The 15,699-nt window shown below is 37.1% G+C and overlaps 1 protein-coding gene across 1 annotated transcript in view; it reads left to right on the top strand.

Moving 5' to 3' along the window:
• Nucleotides 1–392: 392 nt before the first annotated feature.
• Nucleotides 393–15,699, top strand: part of LOC107561733 (teneurin-4-like) — a 264,331-nt gene continuing 249,024 nt past the window's right edge. Inside the window, exon 1 of the mRNA XM_016246207.1 lies at nt 393–746. The gene's annotated coding sequence lies outside the window, so the exon portion shown is untranslated. The remainder of the gene's footprint in view (nt 747–15,699) is intronic.

Genomic DNA, 15,699 nt, shown 5'->3' with positions numbered 1-15,699 from the left:
TGCCATTATCATAATCATAATCATCATCATCATTATTATTATTATGCAGATTTTAGGAAACTGACTTTTTTTAATAAACCGCAAGGTTTTACAAAGTTTTTAGTTACAAAAACAATTTGATCAATCTTTTGTTTTGCTTTATTAATAAAAAAGTCATTTTTCTTCGTAAATTGTAAGTTAAATTATACGATTTACTTCTAATATTTTACAACAAGATCGTATCGTATAAGGTAACTAATAAAGCAGCTTGCATTCAGTCAAACACAAGTTTTTTTTTGCATGCTTTACTAACACGTTTCCAGCGTAGCTACTATCAGCCGCGTAAAAAGCGCTCGCGTTCTCGGGTATGCCCCCCTCCCGTCTGCACACATGGTACGAGCCGACCGTGGACGGTGGAAGCCGCTTGCCATTCCTCGGCATTCCCTCCAGCCTCCAGCCTCCAGCCTGCTGCACTGCTTTCCACTGCAAGCGCGCACGGACTCAGCACTACAGCACACGGACGCTATTCGCCCTCCAGCTCTCCGCAGTAAAACACACGGCTCGTCTTATTCATGCGCACTGCTCTCTCTCGCGCGCGCTCTTTCTTTCTCTCTCTCTCTATGCGGCGCCCTGGACATTTTCCCTTCTATTCATTTTCCTAACGGGAGATCATGATGATGAGACACCGATATTAAGAGCATAACACCTTCCGGAAAAGCGACCGTAACCTGCAAGACGCTGGATAGACGCCTTCTTCTTCAGCAATGGTGAGATGCATGTTCACGAGAAAAGTGCGTGCGGTTGCAGAAACAGCTGGAGCGTTTGGTTTGGGCAGTGCGCGAGGATGCTTGATACTATTACGCGCAGCCTCCTCTGTTATTTATTATGGAGCAGCTTGTAAACTTGCAGCATGAAAGGGCAGTGCAAAGTAAAGAGGGCTTGGGTGCACTCTGTTACCATGTAAAACCATTAATTATTGCTTAAGGATGAATGATTCATATCTCTTTCTCTTTTTTTGACTCAGTCTAACAGTTTAAATAGAAGTTAGTTTTCGTTGACTGGGACATTTTGGGCATTTTCCAGCATTTGGACTCGACATCCATCCCATATTAACGGGCCAAGGGTGTACCTGCTTAGCGCTGCATGTTTCACCCCTGTATCATTCACTTAGGGGTGTAATCTGGATGGATGGCTATAGTGTAAGGATATAGAGAAGACAGTGTTCGGCTTTCTAGGGTAGGATTGTTAGCAGTGTTTTCTGGCAGTGGGATACTGCGTTTCCAGATTGATCCTGTGATGCAAATGGGCATTTATAGCTCCAGTTTTACTCCTACTCTCTAACACCCTCCTATTTGGGGTCTGAGGGTTCATTGTGAGGGGAGTTCATGGCTATTGCTGTTGTATTTTAGGGGGAAAATAGCAAATAGTGTCTGAATATTGTGCATGGACTGAGAATACTAATGCCGCTGCACTTTAAAATATGAACTGCTACCAGTATTTTATTTAAAAAAAAAATTGTAATTGTCATTTTTACATTAATTCTATTTGAGGAATGAGCAAGCATGGAGAGGGAGAGAATAAAATGCTTTGAGATCTTAAACGTGTTTTTTTTTATTCAGTAGCACACATGCGCATACGCACAGCCTAGTATTTTCAACAGAAGGGCCGTTGAAAAATGTATAGTAGATTGATAGAAGAGATGTTTCATCTTGCACAGTATACATAAAATATACACAGAATCGCATGGCAGATGTGCATGGCATTGCATTAGATAACAATATCAAACCAAATGGTGGAAAGACAGCACACATTAAAGCCAAACATGTATCAAAAGAAAATGGTTGGGTTTTAAATGGGTGGAAAAAAAACTGATGATATACTGTGGTATTTGGGGACTTCGTGGTTGTCAAACATTAGTGGAACATGTTCATAGTTAATGTGATGAACTAGACCTATAGATACTCTGCTAGAACACCTGTGTGAACTTAAGGAGAACTGACTTCACACATTCACTAAAATGATCAAGGAACCATTTGGTTAAAGTGCAGAATTATACCGAAAATTGAAGTTAGTTCACGTATTCCATTGGTTTGAAATTCTAGATTATTTTTAAGTGCATCTTAAGAGTTCAAGATTCTTTTTGGGGCTACTGGACTTGAAAAAAGACCAGATAATAACCAAATATAATTGTTAATTCATCTTCAGAGGCATATAAAGTTCGATATTAATTAATGTTACATTTTGTAAGACTGTGTTTGAGCCTGAGGATAACAAGCTTCATGGGGTTAAATTCGAGTAGTGTGCCGTGAGGTGTTGTGAAGTGGTACTAAATGAGTCTGAAGTTGGTGGGTCCCCATTGGTTTGACCTTTCGAGGACGGCCCTGTATTCTCCCGTTGGTCCAAGTTGATGAGGACCCTGGTCACCACACAAGTGATTTCTATGAAAAGAAAAGCCCATGCAACTCCCTTTGTTCACCCTTACAAAGAGAACGAAGAAAAACATAAGACTCATTTCTTTACTCTTTTATCTTCTTCTAATCATTTTCTTTTTTACATTATGCAATGTTCCTTTACTCCTCAAGAGTAATCTTTATGAGAATTAACTTGCATGTGGTCTATTTGTGAGGTCATATAAGATTACATAAGTTTGGATATTTTTACTTTTGCTAATGAACGCATCAAAATGCCTATTTTCTAATGGTTCAAGCTATTTTTTGTGGGTTTGGTTTCATAAGCTACTGACTTGTTTGAAGCCATCTGAGGAACCGCAATGAGATGAACCAATGATGGAAACAAACCAATGAATTGCTTGAGCTCCCCAGTGACTCTTCCAGTCGAGATGCGGAGTCTCTCATGTAATAAGGCTTCATAGCTGAGCTATTGTGAAAGAGTGTAGACATCAATGGAAGGTGAACACGCAGTGTGTGAAGTGTTGCTCATTGCACCTTCCTCTTATTAAAGAGCCCCAGAATTGCACCCCTGCCAAGTCTCTTTATCCCTGCAGTGCTACAGACATCTGATCACTGTCTTCACAAGACTCTTGTGCAGTGAAGCATTTTTCCTGCTCAACCACGGATCAGAAACATAAGCTGATACACCCATAGTGAGAAAGAAACGTCAGACTGCTTTTTGGCCATTTGCCTACTTTTACGGTCTTGAGACTGTTCTTGCAAGTCCACAATTCTTCAGTTTGTCTTAAATTCAAAACATTGCTCTGTTTGTTTGAGCAAGCAGCCGAACCAAGCAATATTGGCTCAGCCAATCATGTGAATTTGGGGTGTGGCTATCTGTTTTCCCAACCAATAGCAGAAAAGGGATGATTTTGCAGAAAACTGTTTGAAAACCAACCCAGATCTCAGGAGAAAACTGTTTAACAAGTTGGCGATTTTGTATGAAAAATGTGATTTAAAAAAAAAAACCGTGGCATTAAGGTCCATCCCTAAACTTAACCCTCAGTGTGTTGTAAGCAGATTGTACCAAACAGATTTTATGAATGAGATTCTTATGATGAGATAAGTAGACCTATTTATATGAATTCGCCACTAATTCACCAAAATATTAAAAGATGTATGAATTGCCACGAGAGTGTGAGATCTCTCATCAGATTATGAAGAATGTCACCAGAACTCAGATATTCTGTGACAAATCCTTTCGACAGCACAGTCTAGTAGTGTTTCAATGAGCTATAGTTAAGTACATTGTTGGGTTTTAATGAAAATAAGGAAATATTTTTTTTTTAGTACATGGGGTGGTTATGAACAAACGTATATCGGATCAATGAACTGCATTATAATTGTGACCTCACTCCTGTGCTCAATGTGAAAGTTGTGTGACCCTCACTGACTGCTAATGCAATTAGGGTTTTATTGTGTGCAAGTTTATAGTGCTGTAAATACCACCACCCCCACTATATACCAAGATTAAAAGCAATGGCTACACGTAAACCATAAACGCCAATTTGTCCTAATGGCCACTTGTCAGTTTCCAAGCTAGTTTGTTGAAAAATAAAAGTGTCATTTGTCTCCTACTTGATTTTGTTAAAACAAATTTGGAAGTTCTAAGCTAAATATGTTAAAGGTGTGTTTTTACTTGCAGACAGCGAGGACAACGCAATAGCAGTACAAGATCAGCTGAATTACTGGTGCAGGAAATGCATAATTCCTTAGAAATGCTAATTATCATGCATTAAATTGGGCATCTTTCTTTTAATATGCATATAGTATGGATATTATTTGACACAAGTCTAAATGTTTACACTTAGGGAAAAAAATTGGAAAAATGCTTTCTTTGTATAACTTTTAATCTAGGTTTTTAGTTCACAATCATCTAGCAAGAAATGTAGAATTCCCTAGAAATTCAAATTATAATGTGTCCGATTGGCATCTTTATTTTGATGTATGTTTATTTAATGTATGTATAGTGTGGATTATTTGACAAAAGTTTGTTTATGCTTAGAAATGCAAACTCTTTAATGCAACAAACTGTGAAATCTTTAGAAAAGTTGCCTAAAATGAAAAAAAAAAAAAAAGTTCTTTGAATAATATATTTATTTTTTTGTAAGTATACTATTGGTTTGAGTTAACAAAAGTCTAAACTATTTTAGTAAGAAATAATAAAGAAATATAAATGCAAGAAATGTGAAATCTTTAGAAATGCAAGTGAATGCAATGATTTTATACTTTTACAGATAGTATGGATTTCAGTTAACAATAGACACAATTGTTCAACAAGGAGAAAACACCCTTCAACAGATAAACATGCTTTTTTAAAAGTCCTTACCATGGCTTTTTTTTTTATTGTGATAATTGCCTGATAAAACGCTTTTCCTGAAATATTGCAATGACAAACGACCAACAGCTTCCATGGCATCCAGTAATTAGCTCTCAGAAAGGCCTCACTCGTGACTTTACAGTACCTTTATCAAAGCAATACATCATTGTTTTCCACCTCTGTTTGTTTAAATGGTGTGTCGCTCTGACAGGAAAAGTAGATCTTACTGTAAATTAAGCTTATTGTCACGGTTGCTTGTTTTGGGAGGAATCTGCTAATTTTCGCACGCTCAAACGATCAGAGCTTTGCTTTGTCCCTCTCAGACGGCGTATAAATCACTTTCACGCGGTAGAGTTGGTGCATTAGCTGGGCTTCACAAATGCAGCCTTCCCGTTCACCTTCTCAACATGAACGCTATTAATGGCGATGATGAGTGCATAGGGTGCAGGGGGTGTATTTGCTTGCCCGGAGCATTATGTTTAGTCGAAGCTGCAGTCTGTCAAGCTGTGATTTATCGTATGTATGGCTAATGGCAGCCTGTCAAGATAGCAATGTTTTATTGGACTTGAAAGTTGAGAGAGAGGGGAAAAAAATGCTGTAGCGCTCTTCATTTCCAGAATTACTGTACGGTGGCTGGTCAACTGAGCTGTTGCGAGTTGCTGAATGAGGGTTTGCGAGTTGCTGAATGAGGGAATTTTCTCGCTCTCCTTCTCTTTAGTGAAACTTGGTTAATCTTAGGAAAATTCTCATTGAAGGAGACACATTCTTGGTATGGCTAGGCAGCTGTCAGGGCTTTGCGGCATTACTTTTTAAATGTGAAGTGTAGCTGGGTGTTTTTATGAAATGTGACTAGCTTTTCTCTGGACGACTGTTTTTTTTTCACACAGTTGGGGGAAAGAAAAGCTTTTTCTTCACTCCAGTGGGCTTGGACATTGTGTATTCTAAAAGTGGGATCAGGAACAACAGCTGCCAAATTTACATTCAAATGACTTTCGAGAGATCCTGCTTCGTAGTCTGGGCACCTATGCAATTTCACCAGGTATACTCCCCCCAATATGGGATGCTGACAGCCAAGCTTTAATTTTTTCCCAGAAAAACAAGGGAGGTGGCATTTCTTGTAAAGACCTAGGAAGGAAAATCTCAGTTGTTTCTCCTTGACAGCAGTGAGATTACATGGAGACTTTTACTTTTACTGTTTTTGGTTTCCCAGATGTTTCTACTGAGAAAAAGACTGCAGTAATCTCACACGTTTCCTCTCGAGATCTTCAGAAGATACCTCAACAATGTCTCTAACTGTGTTCAGATGTGTCAATGGAACCTCTATTCATTTAAAAGAGGATGCTGGCTGCCAAGCTATTTTATGCCAAGAATGAAAGAAAATGTACTGTAATTCCATATTTTGCATAGAAGCATCAGTTAATGAAGGCTTTATTTATGAAGTTTTTTTTTTTTTTGTCCTCGGAAACGAGGGAGGTGGCGTTTCTTGTAAACCACCTAGGAAATAAAATCTCAGAAATGTCTCTAGCTGTGTTTAAATTTGTCAAACTGCTGCTCTCATTAATTTGAAAGGTTTTTACTATATATCACTAGTGGTCTCATTTGTGACTATTTTTTTGTGTGCATGCACAGTATATTGGTACCATATCCGGTATCACACAATATTAATATTGGCATTGGTTGATACTCATTTCCCCTGTTTTTGCATGCTTATTTCTTTTATTTTTACTTTGCCATCATCTAACGCTCACTTAAAATTAAGGTAACACTTAAGTTTAGGGACCAATTCTCACTATTAACTAGTTGCCTATTAACATGCATATTAATATGCAATACTAGCATATTGTCTGTTTATCAGTAGTTATGGCATGGCCATATTCTACATCCCATAATCCTAGCCAATACCTAAACTTAACAACTACCTTACTAACTATGAAGCAGTAATTAGGAGTTTATTGAGGCAAAAGTCATAGCTAATACTAAAACAAATAATTTAATAACACTGTTGAATTTAATCGTGAATAAATACTTATCAAATTTTCATACAGTCCATTACTGGGTTGTTATGCTGAATTGTAGCATTTAAAATGATTGATTTGAATTGTTAGTGTTTTATTTTAAACATATTTAGACTCAATAGTGTAGAATTTTAATATTGGCCATAACATGAAGTTTATTACTAGCTTATTGATTTAGACCAGAATTGTTATACTCCAAAGGAATTTGGTGATAAAAAGGTGAGTAGATGAAACTGAAAACTCACATTAGATTTGAAAGAGCAACCTCTGAGCAATATCATTTTCCTCTGGGAAGTTATTTGTTACCCATAGAAGAATCCCACATATAGGCCTACAGATCACCACGCCATCGTAAGTTGAAAGCTGGAGTTGTTTTGAAAAATAGCAGTTGAAACATTGAAATATTAAAACAAATTATGGGTTTGCTTCGGTTGACATGTGAACGAAATGCCGCCTTTGAACACTGGGTAATTAATCAATTACTGACTATTTGCCATTAGCAGCAGTACTGTGCTAGAGTGAGGTCAGACTTGAGGTTTCTCCATTTATCTTTGTATACTGTGGTATTGTCTGTTTTGTTTGAGCAATGCTAATGCACCTCATGGCCTGTAACTGACCTTATTACTCATCTCAGGGAAGAAAAAGATTCACATGGATGTGTTTAATACCAACTGTTTTTCTTTGTTGGCCAATTGGTTGCATAGTTAGGTGATGAATGCTTTTCGCACCGTTGTGTTTTGATAACAGTCATCAGTCTGCTTTTCGACCCCAGGACCTTTTGTGTTGGAGCCCGAAACATCTGCCTCCCACAATCCTGTGAGGTCGCAGCCCCCTGCGTTGACTCACCTTTGTGGTGATGTTTAGATGCAGAGAAAACTGAGGTCAATTTTACATGTGGATGCTGCTTGTTCATATTCAAAGCTTGGTGTTGATCGATATATTTATCGATCGCTCAGGCATGGCACAGAAATGAGGCACCGAAATCTGCATTCGGAATCGGTTCTAGTACATACCGGTTACATGCCATATTGGTACCGGGTTTCGGTACCCAACCCTAGATAGACACCAGTTGTTTTAGTTTTTTTAAAGTTTTTTTTTTCTCCTTTCCTTCATTTTGGACACTCTTGTTTGTCATTGACCCTTGTGCCAAAGTTGAATTTTTAAGGTCAGGGGGTATTTCAATCCCTGAATATGAACAGTAGTTTAAGTGATTCGTACCTTAGCAGACACCACTAATGAACATCTTTGTATGATATTGATTTATTTTCTCTTCCCTGAAAGGCCTGCCTGATGTTGCCTCTCAACAGTGTCTATTTTTTCCTTGTTCTTGATGGAGGATTTCTTCGGCCCTATCAGGCAGCCTCTGCGCTTGAAATGGTCTTTGGAAGAAGGGGCTTCGTGTGAAAGGAAGGGGCCTTAATATGTGCACTTGAGCAACTTTTCAGAGAGGATGGAGGTTCATGTTACGTCTCTTGTGCTGAGAGAAACAGTGCGTCCATTGTGTCCCGCATTTCACGCTACACATGTAGCAATTTCTGTGATGATTCACATAAGTCACTGGAAGCTAATCGCAATCTCTTTGCACGAGACTCGGATTTCAGCTTTTGTCGCCGGAGCTTAATTTACTGTCACAAACTTGAATGCGCCTCATACGTTTCCGCTCGGGTGTCTGGAAAAACGCCTTCTAGAATGACCCATCTGTCTGAAGTATGTCGGCCGTAGATCTAGCAGCGTGTGTTATGCAAGTGAGTGTTATGTGTGCTTGGCAATTATTAAAGCTGCTTTCCAGGACTAATAGAGGAAATTGAAACTTTTATAAGATCACTGAAAATTTAGAGGCTTAAGACTCATATATAATAGCACATTTCTAAATCTAGACTGCTAATGACAGTGGAAAGACATTTAGAAAATTACATTTAGAAAACAGATGCTGAAGTATGGTAGTGCTGCAAAAAAAAAAAAAAGTCCTCAGTTTAAAAACCAATAGTCAGAGCTGTAGTGCAGCAGTTAAGCTGTGGTGCTCGTGTGATTAATGCAGGTTTGAAACTAGCCTCATCCCTTTCCTGATGATTTCTTCATTCTAAATAAAAAATCACCTAGTGTAGCTACAACCTGGTTGGTGTATATGCTTGCACAGATGAGCGTTGATGCTTAAGCAGGTGATGCACATTTTTGAATATTACATTTCCCCAGTTATTTCCTGGAAATATTGATATTCATAGTGCTGTGTGGAGTATTTTAGACTGTTTAAAAGTTAAAATGTAATCAAAACGGACTTTTTACCTTTTATTTTCTTAATGCGCATTTGTTGATCTAATATTCATCGTTCACCATATTCTTTAATGTAAGAGCAGACGCAGCCATTTTTAACTTGAGTGTGCGAGGCTTTTGGTGTCAGTTGATTCTAGTTATTTTACCTGTGTTAAAACAGTCCATTATGCTTCTTGATGTTGCAGTTTGGTATTTGTTATCATATTACTTTAATTTATCATCACAAACATAAACACACTGGTTTGTTGCACAAATTGCTTTGCTGTATACGTATGGATGCACACGAGTAGTGATCGATAATGCATGATGTAAACACACACACACACACACACACACACACACACACATATATATATATATATATATATATATATATATACATATAAATATATATACATATAAATGCATATAGGGACCTCATTTGAATGTTTAAGTTTTCAACAGCATTCAGCACATATGAGCATACATATAAAAATAGATTTGATTTTTGTTTCATGCTGACTTTAAACATTGCCGTAAGCAAAGCTATGTTTTCGGCTGCATCATGGATTGAAGTTGAGGTTGCATCATAAGACAAAGAAAACACATTTTGTGTTTGTTATGGAGGGTGATTCAGTCATTTAGCCGGGCAGTGTTGAACTCCAGTGGCCATGCTGCAACCTCAACTCTAGAGAGCAGAGAAAATAAAGTTAGTGACTAAGCCGGGGCCGCTGACGAAACATGCTCTGTCCTGTGGCATATCTGCCTCCTCTGTCGAGAAAGACTCCAGGGATGAGTGTGTATGCGAGCGAGAGCGAAACCGAGGAAGAGAGAAAGAGCCCAAGTGTGTGTGTGAGACAAATACGAGGTAGAAACGAGAGAGCAGCCCACTACGCAAAGCTGTGGGAACAGAGAACAAAGTGATGTGTAAATAATAAGATGTCCTTACGGTGTTTGAGGGTTACATTATCCGGGCACTTCTTCTGACGGCCGTCACATATTTTCCTGCTATCAGACTAACAAAGTGGCGCCCACATTTTTTGCATGTATGGGTTCCTCTCTTCATATTAGACTCCCCAGTGGCGTTTCATCATGTGGCACATAATCTTATGCAAGATGGTGAAATGGCAGTTCATTTGCAGGTAATTAGACCCCAGTGATTTGCCATTGAAAGGACACCAGAAGTGAGGACTGTGTTTGAATGTCACGCAGGCTGTGCCACTCATTACATTAGGAATGTTTTTGTTGGAATAAATGACTGTGTAATGTTCCAAGCCGTTAATCACTGAAAGTCATATAATGTTACATTAGATAAAGCACATTAGGTTTAGAGTCATTTCTGGCCGATTGGATGCCAGCTACTTATTGGGAGTTACACATTGTAAATGTACTGAGGAAACTGCAGAAAAATGGCCTGATTCGTAATGTCCTGTTCACTGTTTCGGTATGGTTGATGTGCAGTTTTTTTTTTTATGTAAAATACTTTATTCTATCCCAGCATAATATTTAGGCCATTACATGCTTTACTTGTTAAGGCCTATTCCAATTTACCTTTGTGATCATCTTCATGAAGTGAATAAATAAAATAAATAAATGGTATAAATGAATAAATAAGTATTTTTTAATATTACTTATTTTCATAGTTCAAACATTTTTGGAGAATATTTTTTTTGCCTGAACGTAAAACATCTTTCTGTAAACTTTTCACTGCACTGCAGTAATATGATGGTATTGTTTTTATTATATATATATATATATATATATATATAGTTTTAGTTTATTTTTGGTTATTTTAGTACTTCAACTAAACTAAATTCAGAAATGTTGAATAATAGAGCAAATCTATAGAGTGACCTCTTGTTTGATTGGCAGTGGCCTTACTGGTCCTGTTCATTTGTTTGTTTGGGTATAATCATGTGTCAGTTTTAACACATGGCCAGAGAATATCAGCACTTTAAGGCAACTTCACTTCAAGTCTTGTGCCAGTCAGACAGAAATATTGATCTGCTCTAATTTGCCTTTAAACCTCCCACGCTCTATCCTTACTCCTCTCTTTCTTTCTTTCTTTCTTTCACTGAGTATATTTGAAATGACCTACTACCATGGTACTGTATTTTTGATTTATGCAATATACACACATCTACTGTATGCAGATTTTCTGTATGCATGGATGTTTGACATGGTAGTTCACATGAAATGTTTAGTAGTATAACTTTATTTACTTTCTTGTATAGTTTTTGTACGTTTTCATCAGTACATTACATTAACTGCACTTTGATTTTTCACAATGCAGTAAAATTAAATCACACAATTTTTTCTTTATATATAATAAACTTATTTCACTTATTTTGTTTTGTTTTGTCTAATGTTTATTTATTTTTTTGGTGTTTTTTGTTTCTTGTTTTATTCGTTTTGTTAATTGGTTTTGTTTCTTGTTTTTGTTTTGTGTTTCTTCTTTTGTTATTTGTTGTGTTTTTGTTTTGTTTCTTGTTTTTGTTATTTGTTGTTTTAGTTTTTTTCATGTTTTGTGTTTTTTTTGTTTCTTATTTTTATTGCTTGTTTTGTTATTTGCTGTATTCAATCTCAATCAAATCTCAAATTCAAAGACATGTTATTTGTCAACTTCTCAAGAGTGACTTCTCATCAGTGTGACAAATGAACTGCATGCAATTTCAACAGGTTTTCTTTTTTTTTCTCATTACAGCAATTCTTGACTCCTTATTTCATAGGACAACCAAAAGCAAACACATCTTAACACTGAAATGGATTTATTGAATTCGTTTCTGAGATTACAACTGGTCAGTACTTGCTTAATTAAATATACACTGTAGTGAGGTCATGTGACAACTTATGTACTACGTGCAGCTTCACATGCTTCACCTGTCACACACCATTTGTGCTAAACTTTAAAATGTAGGGCCTTGAAAACTGCCTAACCGCAAGTAAGATAAAAAAACAATAGGGATGCTTGCCTTAGCAAACACTGCACTAATAAGAAAACACGCATGTTTCTCTTTTTGCTGAACCAGGCGTGAAGATCGATTTTAGCAAGAAAGTGGTTTCTGACATGTTTAGTGAAGAATTAAACGGGAAAGTAGAGGGAATTGGTAAATTGGCCTAGCATGGCTAGCCAGAGGCAGAGTCTCTCTCATCACTTTGTTTCCTGAGCGAACTGGCTTCGGTTCAAGGCCTAGTGTGTGCTCGGCTAGAAAGGTTTTCAAGGGGCAGGGCCCAGCGTTGAGAGGGACTTGTCAATATATTTTGCGAGTGTTAGGCTGCAAAGTGGAATGATATCTCTCAGGGGGACTGCCCTTAAGCTGTTTTTCTATAAATATTAATCAGCCCCACAAGCCTGCCTGGAAGGTGGCTCAGTGCTTTTGGCTTGTGTCATTGACTGTACTTCAGCGTGACAAGAGAGATGAGGGAGAGATGAGATGACATTTAGTGACACCTCCAATTTCTGTTTTAATTTCAGAATTCACACTGGGAATGTCACCTCAAAAAACAAACAAAACAAAAAAATCTGTAGGGTTATTGAAGTTAACCAAAAAAAAAAAAAGAAAAACATACAAATCTGTTACTTCTTGAAATCAAATATATTTTAAAATAAAATAAAAAATAAAATATACATTTCAACTTGGTGTACTAAAACTGAAAATGAAATGAAATGAATAAAAACGATATAGACATTTAGAAAAAAACTAATAAAAACTTCAAAAACAAGCAACAAAATTACTCAAATTAAACTAAACTAAAATAGAAAAAACTCATTTAAAATATGAATAAAAACGAAAATAGTATCTGAATGAATGAATTCATTCATTCTCCTTCCTGCTAAATATTTTCCTCTGTTGTATGTAGGGCTGGGTATCGATTCAGATGTCCCGATTCCATTCGATTTCGATTCACAAGCTCTTGATTCTATCGATTTTTTGATTATATTCAGTGAATATAGTTTTAATACAAATGCTATTGATATTTCTAAAAAAATAACCATGAACATCAGTTTACAAATGGTGAATTAATGAAAAGAAATTAAGCCACATGCCTGTATTTTAAACCTATAATTTTTTGGTATGGGTCCTTTTTTAAACAATAATAGGGCCCTATAAAATGTTCCTAATTTTTCTGGTAATCAGATGAAGGCATAAAACATTAATTTAATTTATCCAATCAAATGAAAATTAAAAACTTTTATTTTTTGGCAAACAAAGTGCTGCACAACAGAGGTTTACTCTTAACATTAAAAAGAAAACAGATGTGATTATTCCTTTAAAAATAAAGATTTATTCATATTTATTAGCAGTAGTAGCATTGATTCTTAAGACTGCTAAATAGTAATATATTCTGACAGTTTCTTAATGTTAAACGAAACTTTTATTTTGACGGGTTGCCCGTGAAGAACTTGCAGCTGCTGTGTATGTGATATGACGGTAGTTCACAATATTTCAAGACACAGAAGTACACGAAATCTCACTTTGTAGCATGAGTGACCTTCCTGGCTCTGCAAGTCATTTTATTTACTGCAGGTTAAAAGTTCAGTCCACAATTGCTGCAGTGCATTTCTCTGTTTGACCCACCCATATGTGAACTACAGAAAAGCTATGCTATTAATCTACGTCTAAACGAATTCCCAGGGGGCAGTGGTGCAGTTCAGCTCGTCTGGGTTGTAATGCCTGCAGATGATCTTTAATTCGCAGCTGCTTTGTTAACATGTAAATTCAACTAATTGCTGTTAGTTCAGTAAAGGGCCGTTTCCAAACTACTTTAGCTTTCATGTTTTGTTAGCAAACGCTTAACGGTGTTCATTTCCTGGCTAACAAGCAGCGATGGGAAGGTTAGTGAATCATCTAAAATCTCTTTTAAAAGTGGTGTTCTTCTGGCCCATGCACAGATGAATAGAGATATGTAATTATGTTTCAGTGGCACAGTAATGCCTATAAAAAGCTTAGCCATACATAATGCATTGTTGGCTGTCAGAAGAGTTTATCCTTTCACTTTTTCCCCATACGAAGAGGCTGACACCAGTGAGGAAGAATGACCTTTAAAAGAGAAGCACTCTACGTTTGGAACTTCCTTTTAGTTTTTTTTTTCACGTGCTACGTAATGCTACGCCTTTTTAGAAAAATCATCGGCTTGACCCAAAAAAGAAAGAAAAAATCTTAAGGGGGTCATATGATGCGGTTTCAAGTTTTCCTTTCTCTTTGGAGTGTTACAAGCTGTTTGTGAATAGATAAGATCCCTAAAGTTGCAAAGACTAAAGTCTCAAACCCAAAGAGATATTCTTTAAAAAAGTTAAGACTTGTCCACACCCTCCTAAAACGCCTCGTTCAAACACGCCCCCACATGTCTACGTCACTGTGTGGGAAGATTTGCATAACACCGCCCAAATGTATACCAAAGAAAGAAGGCGTAACTTTGATTCTCGCTGTAGTATTGTTGCTGCCACCGCCATGTTGTGGAGATGCTGCGTTTCGTTGTGAAAGCGAAACTACTTTGTTTGGCCTTCCAAAAGAGGACACGACTAGAAATCAGTTAATTTTTATTTACAACACTGTTCCAGACCAGTTCAAACCAAATATTCAGATGTGTGCAGCACATTTTACGGAGGACGATGACTATTTCCTGGGAGAGTATGCATCACAGTTTGGTAAAGGGCGTGACATTTCCGTCACACGCTTGAGGAATTCAGCCAATCACAACGCACTGGATAGCTGGCCAATCAGAGCACACCTCGCTTTTCAGAACGATGAGCTTTGTAAAAATCGACGCGTTTCAGAAAGGCGGGGCATAGAGGAGAAACAATAATATACAGTATGTGGAAAATAATGTGTTTTTTTAAACTTAAACCGCATAAACACATTTCATTACACCAAATACACAAAATAAAGTTATTTTTTAGCAACGTCATATGACCCCTTTAAAGGGATAGTTCATGCAAAAAAATGAATTCTGTCATCATTTTAAGACCTTCATGTCATTAATGTGAAATTCAAATGTGCTGCTTTTCTTAATACAATGAACAACAATACAACGAATGTGAATTGAATCCTTCAAGCTTCAAAAAGAATGGAAGACTTCTTGGAAAGTATAAAGGAAATAGCCAGATCAGTTGGATTTGTGAAGGAATCATTCAGGTTTTGTGAGCTAAATGAACCAATTCATGAAATTCAGCTGACTCAAAAGAATCACTTTCTCTCATGAAAACGCCAAGGAGAGCTTTCGAGATTTTGAATGAATAACTACTTAAATTGCTACCACTTTTAAGGTGCTTTTTCATCTTTATTTTTAAAGCTTCATCGCTTTAGTCGCTGTTCATTGAAATTTGCATGGAAAATTGTGACCAGCACATTCTCCAAAATTTATCTTTTTGTGTTCAGAAGTAAGTCCTATGAGTTTGGAAGACATTGAAGCTGCAGTCCGTAAGTTTTTCCTCTTTGTCGCCATCTCTGTTTGAAAACCTGGAATTGCTTTTGTGTGTGGAATTATCTAGCTTGCTTGGGTTGTGAGTCGGCACGGCTCCAGCGCGGATGAATCTAATGTTCTGAAGAGTATGTGTGTGGCAGTCAGTCACCGCACCGGTGTGTACGCCCCACTGTACTTCGCAATCACAGATTCTAGCCTACGTCTTGGAATATATGACCCAAATAAGAATTTTCACTGTATATTGCCATCTGAACAAGTA

The sequence above is a fragment of the Sinocyclocheilus grahami genome, unplaced genomic scaffold, assembly GCF_001515645.1.
Source record: "Sinocyclocheilus grahami isolate Dianchi unplaced genomic scaffold, SAMN03320097.WGS_v1.1 scaffold790.1, whole genome shotgun sequence".
Classification (NCBI taxonomy): Eukaryota; Metazoa; Chordata; class Actinopteri; order Cypriniformes; family Cyprinidae; genus Sinocyclocheilus; species Sinocyclocheilus grahami.
The sequence above is the reverse complement of the archived record's forward strand: the minus strand, read 5'-3'. Positions and strand labels throughout refer to the sequence as shown.